Here is a 14,977-nt window from a genome sequence, read left to right as displayed (position 1 = left end):
GGACCATGCGGAGAAAATCTATTTGTTGCTGATTGACTAAAGCAATGGATAAGACAAGACAAGAAAAACAAAAGATGACAAGACAAGATAAGCCGGTGACAAGACAAGACATTAGATAAGACAAAATGGGCTGTCTCCTATCAGCTGGACTAGAAGTACATCATAGAACTATCAATAATTTGATATTATAGAGGCTTTAAGATTTTTTTTGAAAAAGTTGCGAGTCATAGATTTGAGAGATTCTCCAATGGCATTCCATATTTTAGTACCATTAAAGCGAATATTGAATTTTCCATAGTTGGTTCTTATTTTTGGAAGATAATATGTTTTTTTTAGATGCCAATCTAGTGTTGTATTGATGTACTTCATGTATGTTTTAAAAAGAGTTTATAAACGTATTTGGTAGTCTGTTTGAATTATAGTCATACATAAAAAGAGCACTATTTGATTATATCAAGTCTTCCAATTTAAGTATTCCTAGACTGAAAAAGAGTGGACCAGAATGAGAGTCGTAATTTGAAAAGGTAATTATTCTCACTTTCCATTTTTGTAAAGTAATAATAGACTGAAGAGAAGTTTTATAAGTATTTCCCCAGGTGATGCAACTATAAGATAATATAGGGTAAATCAAAGTATAATAAAGCTGAACGAGTACTTGCCGGCTTACATAATATCTAATCTTTGAGAGGATTCCGATACTGCGTTTAATTTTTTTTGTTATATGTAAGATGAGGAATTTCCAGCTTAAGTTGGAGTAAATGTGTAGACCTAGATATTTGATATATTTCTCTTGTTTTATCGTCTTGCTGTTGAGCATTAATCGAACTTTGTAGTTCATCGGTTTTTGTGGAGGGTGAAATATGATAACGTTTGTCTTATCGATATTCAATGATAGTTTGTTTGCCATAAGCCAGCAAGAGACAAGTTTCAGATTAGCATTAATCACACTTTCAAGTTTAGTCATACTGAAATCTGAGTAACATAAATTAGTATTATCTGCAAAAATATGGAAGTCAAATAAACTACAGCAATTGCTAAAGTCATTAATATATACCTCCCCCTCCTCCCCTCCCCCTATTTACATTTCTATTTAAAAGTTGATGTTCATAGCCAGAATATTATTGGGGGGGGGGGGGGGGGGGGCAGTGCCCCCCCCCCCCCCCCCCGTTCCGTCGTCCATGTGTCTAATTTTCTTTGTGGTTTATTCTTACATTTCTATATCGATATAGCATCGAAAAGTTTTGTTTTAACAGATTGCTCGCACCGAACGTGAACAATAAGTAATAATCAGTCCTAGTTTATTGTTTTATTTTGTTTCTCCGTTACTATTTCGTACTACGAGTTTAGAGCGTGTATTCTAGTTACAACAACAACGCTCCTCAGAACATGCCTAAAGCTGCCCTTAGGAAGTTCATGTGTTGTGAAGACAACACAGGACGAATGAACTGTGAAATGGTGACGTAGGTGAAATTAGGTTGTTTCTCTCTAATACGCCTAACATTACAATGAAAGTAGACTATGCTTTGGCGGAGTCTGGTTTCCCCTCCATAGTCGTATTTCCTCTTCATGTTGGAGACCACAGTAAGGTCATACGGAGGAAGGGCGATAAAATTACCCTCTGAAGGAGCGGGGAAAGGTGGGCGCGGTACACTTTGCTGTGCACTTGTAACAGGAAAGGTAACTAAATTTGACACTGTGGGAGACCCTGGGAGTTGTTGCTGTTGGCTCGCCATAGACCCTGGGAGTTGTTGCTGTTGGCTCGCCATAGACCCTTGGATTTGTTGCTGTTGGCTCACCATAGACCCTGAGAGTTGTTGCTGTTGGCTCACCAGAGACCCTGGGAGGTTTTGCTGTTGGTTCGCCATAAACCCTGGGAGTTGTTGCTATTGGTTCGCCATAAACCCTGGGAGTTGTTGCTATTGGCTCTCCATAGACCCTGAGAGTTGTTGGTGCTGCTCGCCATTGAAACTGGGGGTTGTGTATAATTTACCTTTTTATCATTATATTTTTTTGTCTGAGTTAGTGCGACTCTGTTCCTATGGCAGTGTCATGACACTTAATAGAGTACTTTGTGCATCATGTTCTATTTGATTGAATTCGTTTACTTTATTATTCTGTATAAAAAAGTGTGGAGTATTTTGGGTAATTATTACTATTGGGTTGTATTAATCTTTCCTCAAACATATCTAAGTCTTCCTTAGTGTGATTGTGATTGTGATTGGTGTTGTAACTCATCATGCTCTTTGGTCAGCCTACTGTCAGACCTAGAAATAGCATTGAAGATCATGTCGTCTAGTAAATACATGCAAGTCGAGAGAGTTTTTGCAGTGTGTTCATTGTAATTAAGGTGACAGTCGATATATACTCCCAAATCGTTTGCGACAGTAGCAGGCTTCATCTCCTTTCCAAGCAGCATTACAGGTGGTAAGACTGATATACTTCTCGTGAGTTGCGGGACACCGACGAGTAACAGCGTTGTCTTGTCTTGGTTGATTAATAGGGAATTAGCGCAGCACCATCTCAAAATACCCCTGAGGTCTTTATTAACAGCAGTCACAGCGTCGAAGAGTTGGCATGAAGGAAGCGTCAAATAAAAATTATTGTCGTCCCCATAGCCAAGAGCTCTACAGTGTTTTGGAACATGAAGGAGATCATTTACATATAGAGTAAACAATACAGGTCCAAGAATAGACCCTTATGGTACTCCTACTGTTAAGGGCAAGGTCTCAGACAAGGTATTCTCTATTTTGACGGTTTGCTTGCGTTGTGATAAATAACTATCAAACCAGGCGCATGCAGCATCGGACACACCTAATTTATGAAGCTTACACATCATCAGATCATGACGAATACTATCAAAAGCTTTCGACATGTCCAATAAAACGATAACAGATATCATCTTATCATCCATATTCTTAAGCAGTTCATCAGTATAGCAGTAAAGCAGCTTCAGTGGAATGGAGTTTTTTTCCTGTTCCCACTTTGCAGGTTATGAGAGTGTGCGGATCTTTCACAAACTTTAGATACAACGTGTAGTAGAGGACGTGTGTCCGTTGGACCAAAGGACTGTAGGACTGCAGCCACAGACAAACTCGGAACTTGAGCAGCTAGGTTTACTCTCATAACTGAATATGAATTTAAATTAATGTGATCATATGTAAGTCTTGGCAGCAGCTTCAACCCATTTTCTATATCTTGGTAGAAAAGTTGTGAGATATGCTGCCACAAGATGTACTGCTCATCGTTCTACATGTATCTAGTACATTTTTCATGCCCTGAGTGACGTAGACAGTTTCTTGTGATCTTGATCAAGTGGAGAGCATCTTCGAAGAAGTACACACACTGATGGGGTGCAAAGAGATTAATAGTACGATAGCACACATTAGTGTTTGCATTCCCATCTCACAAGGAAAGCTAAAGCAAGCCAAAGTTAATGTCAGGATCACCTAGGTCAGCAAAACCTATGAGTTCCCCAGTAGCTTTGTCAAATACAAGGTTACACATAACCTTCATCTCATCAAAGAGAAGGACAACATATCTTTGTACATCAAAGTATAGGTTTGTTTGTGATTTCAAATCCTCAATAACTTCTGCCTGAAATCCACGTTGAGGTTTGATGGCATTTCTATAGCCCTTAAGTCTTCTTTGATTTGGCAGATTTAACATGCCACTATCTCTCAGCTCTTCATAGCACGAAGGTGACTTGGCAGCAAGTGAAAGGCAGGATCTGATGATCATTGGGTGGTAACGAATACCAGTACTACTACTTGACATCATTTTCTTCTGTTGTTGTCAGAACAAGGACGTAAATGTAGTAAGTTTGTTAGAACTTTCTTTAAGCTAGCTTCTTTTTAAGGACGTCGACATACTCGAACAGGACGAACAGGACACCATTATCTTCTGCAGCGGCAATTTTGTCAGCACAGAAGTTCAAGCTATGGTACACTTTGCAGGAGCACTCGAATAGATTTTTGTTCTTCACCTGAGGTTTTACAGTTGACGGATCTATGCCGTACCTGGTCTTGACTGTAGGCATGCGTTCTTCGTTAGATGCAGCCCTCATGATGGCACAGGTTTCATTAAGAGGGAGGTTAGCCTTTCAAAAGATGTCTTGAAGGTTTGTTAGTGGAACAGATTTGGTCGGTATGTTTGCCTCTTCCGCAGTAAAAAGTAGACAGCGGGGATTGTTGGAAGCATTATTCTAACACACAGAGAATGTAAATCTGCTTGCGCTCCAGCAATATTACTTGGAAAGCGCTCGTTATTTTTACTTATGCGGTCCAAACTAGTGGCAACTTCTGGGATTCGCTTCATACCTACCTTGCAAGACATCTTACACAACTCAAGAATGGGAAATCTGTAAATACTGAAATACTGAATAGTGTGCCTTCCGATTCGTTTGCTGAAGATTTCAATCTGCTTTGCCATTTCCAAATGCTGGAGAAAAGATTGCCTCTTGTCAATCGCCTCGGCATTTTGCCTCATCACTTCAGTGTTTCATATCATCGCATTTGTTTTAGGCGTCGATGGGAGTAATTTGGGAAGGCACCCTAAAAAAGGCTCTGAAAAGGAAACAAACTTCAAGGAAGAAAGTATATCGTCTTACAAACCTTCGATATTCTTGGGGTTTGGGAACCACCTTGAAAAACCTGCTCGTCACTGCTATTTCTTCGCTGTCTCCTTTTCCTTGGCATAACCGCGATCGTTTGGCTGTTGGTGTCGCTATCGCTTTCACTAATTAAGGCCACCTCCGCCTGAAATGGCGAGAGGGAATCTTTATGGGAATTTTGCTCTAGCCTGAACACTGAAGCTGCCATTGCAGTAAACACCATTTCTTATGTTTCTTTGTGTGTTTCCGAACATAGCAAGAACGTTCTGTTTTAAGTAGTGTAGAGATGCACCACAGGGTTCCCAACTGCGAAACCTCCGGTTTTCCTATTGGGAACCCTGTGCTTTAGTAGACAAAAGCCAGTGAAGGCCAGTCAAAGCCAGTGGCAAGGCATCATTTGAAGAGGATTACAACCATTATGGATGAAGTGCGACCCTTGTCATTGTCATTGTCTCGTTCGTTGACCAGCATTTCAACGGCCGTCAATCAAAGAACCAGAATCGAAAATGTACAATAGATTCTTATCTTATGGGAGATTTTATACTAAATTAAAGATTTTATTCATCTAATTCTCTAAAATTTCTAATCCAGACTGTAAAATATCCCTCAAAATAAGAACATTGACCAAGTCATTTTGAAGCTTTGGTCCTTGGGGAACAACATCATTGAGGGACAGTCCCTTGTATCTGGCAGAAGCGTCAAACACTGGTCTCACTTTGGTTGTAGCTTCGTTCAGTCTGATTACAGGGAAGTGTGGTAAATACCATATTTTATTTGCTCGTTCATCTTCTTCCTGGACTTGATGGATAATAATAATGGTAATAAATTCTTATATAGCGCAATTAACAGTGTGCTAGGTGACATAAAAAGAAGAAAAAAATTTATGGAACTTAATATTAGATTATGTAGAAATTAAAATATAATATGTCACTAGTGTTTGTAATAGAAAAAAATAAGTAATAAAATTTTTTTTATGGAACTTAATATTAGATTATGTAGAAATTAAAATATAATATGTCACTAGTGTTTGTAATAGAAAATAATAAATTTGAAAATAAATGAGTCTTGAGTAACGGTTTAAACTGTCTCCCCCACAGCCGCTTTCATCAACGCTTTCTCCCCTGAGTAGCGGCTGCTTACCTGAGCACAACATTACTTTCCTATGAATTAACCAATCACGGCTTAGTTCTCGAAAACCAGGAACCATTCGCGCCATATGGAAAGCAAGATGCGTCGAAGGCTTCGAGATAGCAGCTAAGGAATTTCGCATCAAACAGTTTAATGATCATCAGAAAGACGCTATACGATAGATTTTACAAGAAAAACAAGATTTCTTTGAAAATCTGCCTACTGGATATGGGAAATCGCTCAAAGGAATAAAATATTGGCGAATAAATATAACATCGAAGTCAACGGTGTGACAGTGTCAGATTTAAAAGTTATCTAGCCTTTTTGCGATTTTCTTTAGCTTTACACTGCATTCGTTGTTTAAAATAAGTGATCTGCGCGGCTCATCTTCTTCGTTTATTAAAAATACTGTCAGACTTTATATTCGAATTCAATCTCTTATATCTTGAGTCGTCTCGTTTATAACTTCCATGAGTCTAAATTACGCTTTTTAAAAACGTTTTCCAGTTTCTTTTTGCTTCTAATATTTTGGTACGAGCTCGATAGCAAGTACAAACTCAAATTCACTATTAGCTGATTAAACAATGTCGATAGCTAAACTTATGAAATCTTTTCTTTCTTTCTGAACAAAATAACACTTCCGTCTCCAATACTTTTTTTTTTGGGCATTGAACATTTAACAAGAACGATTTCAATTTTAATTTTCCAAAGATTTTCTCCAACTTCCACTCAATGCGTGTTAGAGTAATTTCTCTAGTCTCGCGAATGTTTACAAGTTGTCAAATTCGAAACGTTTTGATTGGTTCTTGAAACACAATGACACTTATCTAATTGGTTGAACACAAACAATAGGAAAGGAATGTTGTGCTCGGGTAAGCAGCCGCTACTCAGGGGAGAAAGCGCTGCGTGACGACACTGAAAGCGGCTGTGGGGGAGACTAAGTCCTACCATGTACCCATTTGGAACTTGTTGCAATGTCGCCAATACAGTTTGTTCAGCCTCCTTATCTTGGGGACGCACTAGCGCAAGTGAGTGTGGTTATTCTAGTTCCCACATTTGTTACACCAGACAGTCAAGTTGTCTTTCCTCGTGAATAAAGAACGACATGTGGGTGGCTGTATTTGTCTGGAAAGGCCCAATGCTTGTCCATCCAAGAGGAGTCAATCTGGCAATTGGCTCTCCAGGCTTTCCTCGAACTTCTTTTAGAGGTCTGATAGGTCCAGGCCAATCAACATATCGATAATGGAATGCTTACCCAGTACTGAGAAATGGATTCCGTTTAGGTGAGACCATTTGTCTTTTTGATGTGCCCAGTCTATCGCCAACATGTTTCCGGTGACGCGTTTTGTAGTATTATGCCGTTGCATTCCTTCTTATTTGACCGTCACAACCTTCCAGGGTGAATTGAACTGATTTACTCTTAGGATTTGCAGTGGAATCGTTCAGCATCCTTACAGACAGTGATGATGGTTCACCTTTCAGTCCCAAGCTGTTTGCAACATCTTTATTCAGGTACGCCCTGGTGCTTCCATCGTCCAATAGAGTATTGATACGTACAGACTTTGTTCCATTTCTTACAACAACAGGGATGGTCCTTAAAGGAAGGTACTCTGTACTGCTAGTAAGCGAAGTCATGGTCGTGGTGGTTCTTAAGCTGTACTCCCTGCTGAGACCTTTGCAGGTTCTTTGTTTTGTCCTTTTGTGTGGAGCAACCGATGATGGTTTGAACGGCATCCATCTATTGAACATACTCTTGTCCTCTTGCATGTTGAACTTCTATGCCAGCTTGACAAACAGTGGAAAAAGGCATGGAATTCTTTTGCTTTATCCCACCTTTTCTCCACGGGTAGTGCCTTGAATTTGCTTCATTTCCACAGACCATGTTCCTCTGATCAGAGCTTGCACTTTGAAGCAACATTTTTCTTTTCAACTGTTAATTGTGGAACGGCTAGCGTACTTCCTGTAGCTCGAGCTTTTGTCTTTTCTTGTCCTAATCCTTTGATGGTTTCTGATACAGGAACGAAGGAACAGGAACGATAATTTTACAAATTTTATTAGTACGCATTGAATTCCATTAGAAGGTAAGGTCAGTGCTTGCTACCATAATGACATTGATGATAACTATAATGATATAATTAATTAGGCTTATACGTAGCAAAGACCTAAAGATAGCTGCCCTAAATGTGAATAGTCTTCCGAAGCATATTGATCAATACACTGATCCCGCTATTCAATCTCCGTAATAAAAGTAGCCAATAAGAAGTGAAACTTTGAAAACGCCACTTCCGGTTTAAGACGACGCCATTTTGTCGGAAAAGTTATCAAGGTCTGTGGAGGTTGATATCTTGATATCTGAGTAATATTTTCAGTAAATATTGCTTTGAGGCTTGCTATTCGAAAAGTAACTAGAGGTATGGTCAAGTACGATGGCCCAAAAGGGTCAAACACAAATAAATATTCTAAAACACAAATAAATATTCTAAAACACAAATAAATATTCTAAAACACAAATAAATATTCCAGAACGCAAATAAATATTCTAAAACACAACACAAAATTCTAAAACACAAATAAATATTTCAAAACACGAAAGCATATTCAGAAACACACACACAAATATTCCGAAACACAAATATTCAAACCAAAGCACGCCCCAGAACTCAAAACACAAGTCAGAGGCATGGTAACCAACTCCATATATTTGACAGAGGAAGACTAAGCAGCAATGCTTATGGTTTGGAACGCCTGCCATAAACTGGCACGGAGGGCTCGACGGAATGTTCTGTCCTAAGTGTGGGGAAGAATTAGAGGAAGATTTTCAATATTGTCCAAAATGTGGGATAAAAAAGGACACAGATCAACCTTCATACAGGATCCTTCTATCAGATAAGGCAGTAAGTGAAAAAGAAGCAATCGAAGCATATTTCTACAGCGGATTCAATTATGAAGCCATCATAAACTTTCTTGCCAAGTACAATGGCATTGTCATGTCTATGTCCACACTGAAAAGAAGATTGTCTTCGTATAACCATCAAAGAAATAAAAAGGATATAGATTTATTTGATGTTGAGGGAACGATAAGACACGAGTTGGATGGTCCAGGCTGTATTTCGGGCTATCGAGGAATGTGGCACACACTTTGTATAAAGTACAAAGTTCACGTTCCTCAAAAAGAAGTCGAACATCTAATGAGGCAACTAGACCCAGCTGGAGTACTAGAAAGAAAACGCCATAAACTAAAAAGGAGGAAATATGTTTCATTAGGGCCAAATCATTGCTGGCATGTTGATGGTTATGATAAAATTAAACCTTTTGGCCTCGCTATACATGGTGCCTTAGATGGTTATAGAGCCGGCGCATTATGTGGCTTGTATTGGATAGAACAAATTATTACCCAGCAGTGACTGCAAGGTTTTTCGTAGATTGTATTGAGCAGGTTGGTGGTTGTCCTACATTACTTAGAACAGACTGTGGAACTGAAAATGGTGTTATGGCAGGCATACAGTGCTCCTTAAGAGCTGATGGTGACGACCAGTTTGCAGGAGAGAAGTCTCATCTCTATGGTAGTTCAACAAGCAGTCAAAGGATAGAGTGCTGGTGGTCCTATTTCATGGTTGATTAACTTTTATAAGGATCTTAAAGACCAGGGAACATTCTTACAAGGTAATGTGCTTCATGAAAAGGGACTCTGGTTCTGCTTTGCAGAATTAATTCAAAAAGATTTAGACTTTGTTAGTGTTCACTGGAATACACACTATATTCGCCAGTCAAGGCATGATACTGTTGCAGGCAAGTCAGATGAGTTGTACTTTCTTCCAGAAAAGTTTAATGCTGCAGATCAGTTACATTTAGTACCTCTGGATAAGATTGAAGAATGTAGATTGAGATGTACCAGCTCTGAAACCACCAATGATTATCAAGAGTACTTTAATCATGTACTATCACTTCTTGGAATTAAAAAGCTGGATCAATCACTGGAAGGAAGCATCGCAACTGTACAGTTACTTAATGGAAAATGCTTAAAACCATGTGAACAATTGTCCAGGGAACATGTAAACATGACATGGTTTAAATTGTGCAAATTACATACAAAGCTGATTAGGTCTAATGAATTTACAAGAGTTCCTATAAGTAAGGGACCAGTTCATGACCCTCCCCCATAATTTCCCTTTGTCTCTCTTAGACCTGTCCTTTGTGAAGCAAAAAAAATGATGCCCCACCCTCTATTTGCACCTCCCCCCTGTAAACAACGACTGGTCCCTAAGTATGACTAGTGTATTGCCTTAACTATACAACACCAAAACCCGGTGAGCTGAACATGCATTCAGTGAACTCTTGTTTGAATGACTCGTACTCCACAGGTATCTTCCTAACTGGCAGTTAAAGGGTACAGCTGCAAGTATTAGCTGTGAGCTTCCTTTGTGTCCCTCTTCCTTTTTTTTAACATCACAGAAAGTTGCTTATCAAATCCAGTAGCGGGTATGGTTGGACATCCAGTAACAAACTGTAAAATGTGTGTAAGTTGGACAGTGATCGAGTTGAGGTCATCAGTGTCTGGATCAAGAATGCTTGTTGACACCCTATCAGCTTCGACATCTTGAAGATAATGTGTAAAGTTGAATGCTATTGCTTCTTCATCCTTTCTTTTGTTACTACCAGTGGGAGAATAACAAAACTGAAACAGTTGGTCAACCTTATCTGCATTGAGCTTTTCAGCTTCTGAGAACTGTAGCAATTTTCGAGATTTCGTAGGGTTGCTACTCATGACATCTAGGACTCCATTAATGTTCAAACCCTGAATGAACTGTTCTATTTCTGGTAAAGTTGACAGAATCATGTAATGCAGGCAAATGCACCTTATAAACTCTTCTTTGTCTTGAAGGGTCACCACTGGTTTGGAATACCCTGCTTTAAATCTAAATGGGGTGTTAAATGAAGCTTCCTTCTTAAACACATCTGGATCACTGATTTCCTGAAGTTCCTCTAGTTTCGACCTAACTTTTCCTATTGGTAGATCACTGATGCACGTGGAAACAGCTTGTAGCCTTCCATGGATAATAAAGTCCACAACAGGGGGTGAAAAAATTATGGGGCCAGGTGATCCCTGAAGAATGGATAATGGTAAAAGTATCAATGCTTCTTTCAAAAAAGTTGGAGTTGGTACAAATGTAGAAGGTTAACCGATTATATGGTTTTCCTATTTCAGATTTGTATTTACATAAAGAAAACGGTTCATCGCTTTCTTTTAAGATTTGAACTAATGTTCCATCAGGATACAACAGTTTGTGCCACTTCGGGAATGCTTTTATGACGTCATTGGAATGGTGCATTGCATATTTTGTCACAGCTAATGTCAAGATCTCTTCACTGTTCGACAACTTCCTGAGTTTCAGTGGCAGATTCTTGCCTCTCTGAGGTTTGAGCACGCCTTCCTCTTCATTAATCTCGTAATTCCAACGTTAATGCATACTTCTTTGTCTGAGTCCACTTTTTTCCCTTTCTTTTGCTTAAAGCGACTGGTTCTTTCATCTTTTTTCTTCAGCATAAAGGAGTCGAAGGTTGGTGGCTTGACGGCGGCTGTAGGAGCTTCACCAGACACATTACTCTGATCGGAGGAAGAACTCACATTCTTACCACATTTCACACAGAATTTGAAGCACTCTTTCACAGGATTTCCACACGAGCTATAGAACATGATTAAAGCAAAACGATAACTATAACTTGATGTTAAACAAACATGGCATCTTTCGTACGAAAACCCTCCGTGCCAGTTTATGGCAGGCGTTCCAAACCATAAGCATTGCTGGTTGCCATGCCTCTGACTTGTGTTTTGAGTTCTGGGGAGTGCTTTGGTTTGAATATTTGTGTTTCGGAATATTTAGTTGTGTTTCAGAATATGCTTTCGTGTTTTGAAATATTTATTTGTGTTTTGAAATATTTATTTGTGTTTTAGAATTTTGTGTTGTGTTTTAGAATATTTATTTGTGTTTTAGAATATTTATTTGTGTTTTCTAATATTTATTTGTGTTTGACCCTTTTGGGCCACAGTAGTCAAGCACTGCTGCTATGGTACTTTTAAATCTGATTCACGGAAAAGTGATATATCCGTCGTGTTTTTCCCCTTCCCAAAACCCAAAACAAGGCATGCAGACTGCCTTTGTTGGATTAAAGCACATGGAAGGCCTCACAGCGATTTTAACATCCAGAAAATTACGAAGGACACATATATATGTTCAAATGTAAGCAATAAAAAAACGATATTTTATTATCAGAACAATCATTTTGTGACATTTCCAATATTTGTTCTTACAGCACTTCATCAATGGTCATTGATATAACATAATTTTTCGTGTGTTTTCATTGTTGAGAAACATTTTCAAACATTCAGAAAGATTCTTTCTTCAGAATGGGTGTAAGATTATGGAATCAAATCCCAGATCATATAAGAAAATTATAAAAAAATAGGTTTAAAAAAGAAATTAGGTCATTGTTTAAGAGGCTAGATTTAAATGGTTATTATTTTGAAATTCCAATGATGCTTCGGCTTCGTGAACGTCGCTCATCACGGTTTTCCGGGCTCCTGTTGTGCAATTGATGCCGATCAGTAGCTCTAGACTTCGGTTTGGATCCCTTCTTGCTTTTGTTCATAGCAATGAACGAAAATATATATGAATTGCGATCAAATTTTTTTAAAAAGTAGTAGCCAAATTAACTAACAGTCATGGCGGATAGCGAAAACGCAACTAATGAAAACGCTGACCACGTGACCAATATCCCTCGGCCCAGGCTCCAGTGGTGTGAGAAAACATTTTCCACTTATTTCATTCCTCAGCCATTGGAAAATACAACTTCTCTATCATTCCAGCACTGTTTAGGTGTTGGCTTCCAGTTTTTAAGAAGGTCTTTGGCCTTTGCAAACTTAAGCATGTAAAGGACTGGGATTTTGTTTAAAAAGGCAAAAATTACTTTTCACCATAGATTCCTCATTTTTAGATGTAACTGAATGAGTTTGCAACAGTTATCCTTATTTGGGGTGCTTAACATTTTGGATGGATAAATTTGCATAAAGGTGGTCACGACCTTAAAAGAGGGAAAATGCTAAATTAAAAACTAGGTGATGGTTTTACATTATTTGTGAGATTTCTTTAGCTTGTTTGAAAGTAGCGACAAAGACACAGATATTCACATTTGGAATGGTCGACCAAAGTGTTTACGAAAGGAGAAAAATGGGCATAAAGGATATTTTTGACAGGTCACGTGACCTGTTTTGTCAAATATCTCCTTAACACAAACATGTAGCCAACCATTCTCAATGTCAATTGAACGACTTTAGGAAAGGAAATAAATTAAGGGTGAAAACGTTCAGCAAAGACTTAAATTGAGCACCTACTATTAAAATAAAATTGTATGTAAATTTATGTAAATTTCATAGTCACGTGACCTAAATTTTCCCCGTTTTTTGGAACCAAATTGTAAATAACCGCGATCTAAGAAAGTTTGAGAAAGCTGATTATACTTTAAACAGGAACACCAGAGAATTTATTTTTTGATGCTCTGATAGAGAGTTGGTGCATAACCCAGGCCTTAACATGCTTAACACTTCATCTGAAAAACAAACATATATACTTTAATTAAGAATATATAGTTACGCAGTGGCTGATTTTTCTGAGGGGGGCACAGTTTTTCACTCCATCAACAACTGATACGTGATAAAAAGTCTCATCGCCATTTCTGAATGATACAATAGGCACACAACAAGATATAGACAAAATGAGAACTCAATAAGATAAACTTTGCAGCTAGGGTGCATTCTCATTCTCTGATGTTCAATCTGTGGTTCGAGTCCATGGAACCCCCTCTGGATCCTCCACTTCTACAAAAAGAAATTTAAGAAATGGTGTGTCGAGGTAAAACTGTATCTTGTGATGAACATTCACTATATTGTGATTCATCATCAAACTGTTGACTATCACAGTAATTGGTATAAAAACAAATAATTTTAATAAGATACTGAAAATATCATGCACATTATTGTCATTAATATCATCATTTTAATATTGTTATTGTTGTTGGTTCAGTAAATAGCAGTTTTAACCCCTTAATTGATCTTATTTTTCATCAGCCAACTGATATGCATCATAGCTTTAAGTTCAAAATTGAAATTGTCAAAGTGATGAGAATTCGTATAATTTTTGATGATTTTGAACTGATTCAAAAAAATGGCAGATGTTAACATTACCTAATCAATCATCGATTGCATATGCCGGGGTTATTCATTGATTGATTGCTTATGTTTCACACATACATGTATATACTTTTTCATTTACAATAATATTTCATGTAAGCTAAGAGTTTCTATTATTAACCTTCTACGTCAAGCTGAGTTGCTGATGCGGTTTTCCGTTTTCCTCCTCCTTTGTACGTGCCTTTATTAGAACGAAGGCCTGTCATAGGATGAGTGCTACACTCAAATCCTGCCAGATTTTTTTCGTCTTCTTCACTTCGCCTCGATGAAAATTCATTTGCCTTTCAAATAAGGTCTTCGTTGGATGATTTATCCATATATATATCGTAGTAACCGTAGATAGAGATCTAAGTGGAGATACACAGATACGCAATCTGTATTCACCTTGCTTTCTTTAAAAAGCTTACGAACTTCATCACCTCGAATGAGGTCCAAAGAGTCCCAAAATCTGTCGTCCATTTCTTCGGAATCCATCTTTACTATAGTTTGTGGACTGGGCAGAAAATTGTCGGGAAACTAGCTCATGCGGGTTACCTGTGGTGATACTAGAAACGCCTGGTAAAGTTTTCCAATGACTATTCTCGGCTGATAAGCGAAAGTGGTCCAAGTCAAATTGGCTTAAGCGAAAGTGCTCCAAGTCAAATTGGCTGAAGTGAAGGTGCTCCAAGTAATAATAGAGAAGGACTTTGTCTTCAGCGTGTATTGATTTTCGATTTGAGCAGTTTGGCATTTCGACTTTGGATGACCACTCTTGGCCACCGTACTATCTAGTTCACCTCCATAACATGAATTACAAACAATTAAGAACATTCTAAAATTTAAACATTGAAGTTTACGTATATCTACAAATATTTATATAAACTATGAACAATACCGAAATAATTTTATCACTGGTGTAGTATAGAATAAACATATCAATGCTCAGTTTTTTCTTAAACGTTTTCAGATTATCTGCTTCTGCAATTGCTTGAGGAAGCGTATTCAATGGATTAACC

This window comes from Actinia tenebrosa, unplaced genomic scaffold, assembly GCF_029948245.1.
Source record: "Actinia tenebrosa isolate PJP-AT-01 unplaced genomic scaffold, QUT_ActTen_1.0 PGA_scaffold3__52_contigs__length_22856419, whole genome shotgun sequence".
Taxonomy (NCBI): domain Eukaryota; kingdom Metazoa; phylum Cnidaria; class Anthozoa; order Actiniaria; family Actiniidae; genus Actinia; species Actinia tenebrosa.
Note: the sequence above shows the minus strand (reverse complement) of the source record.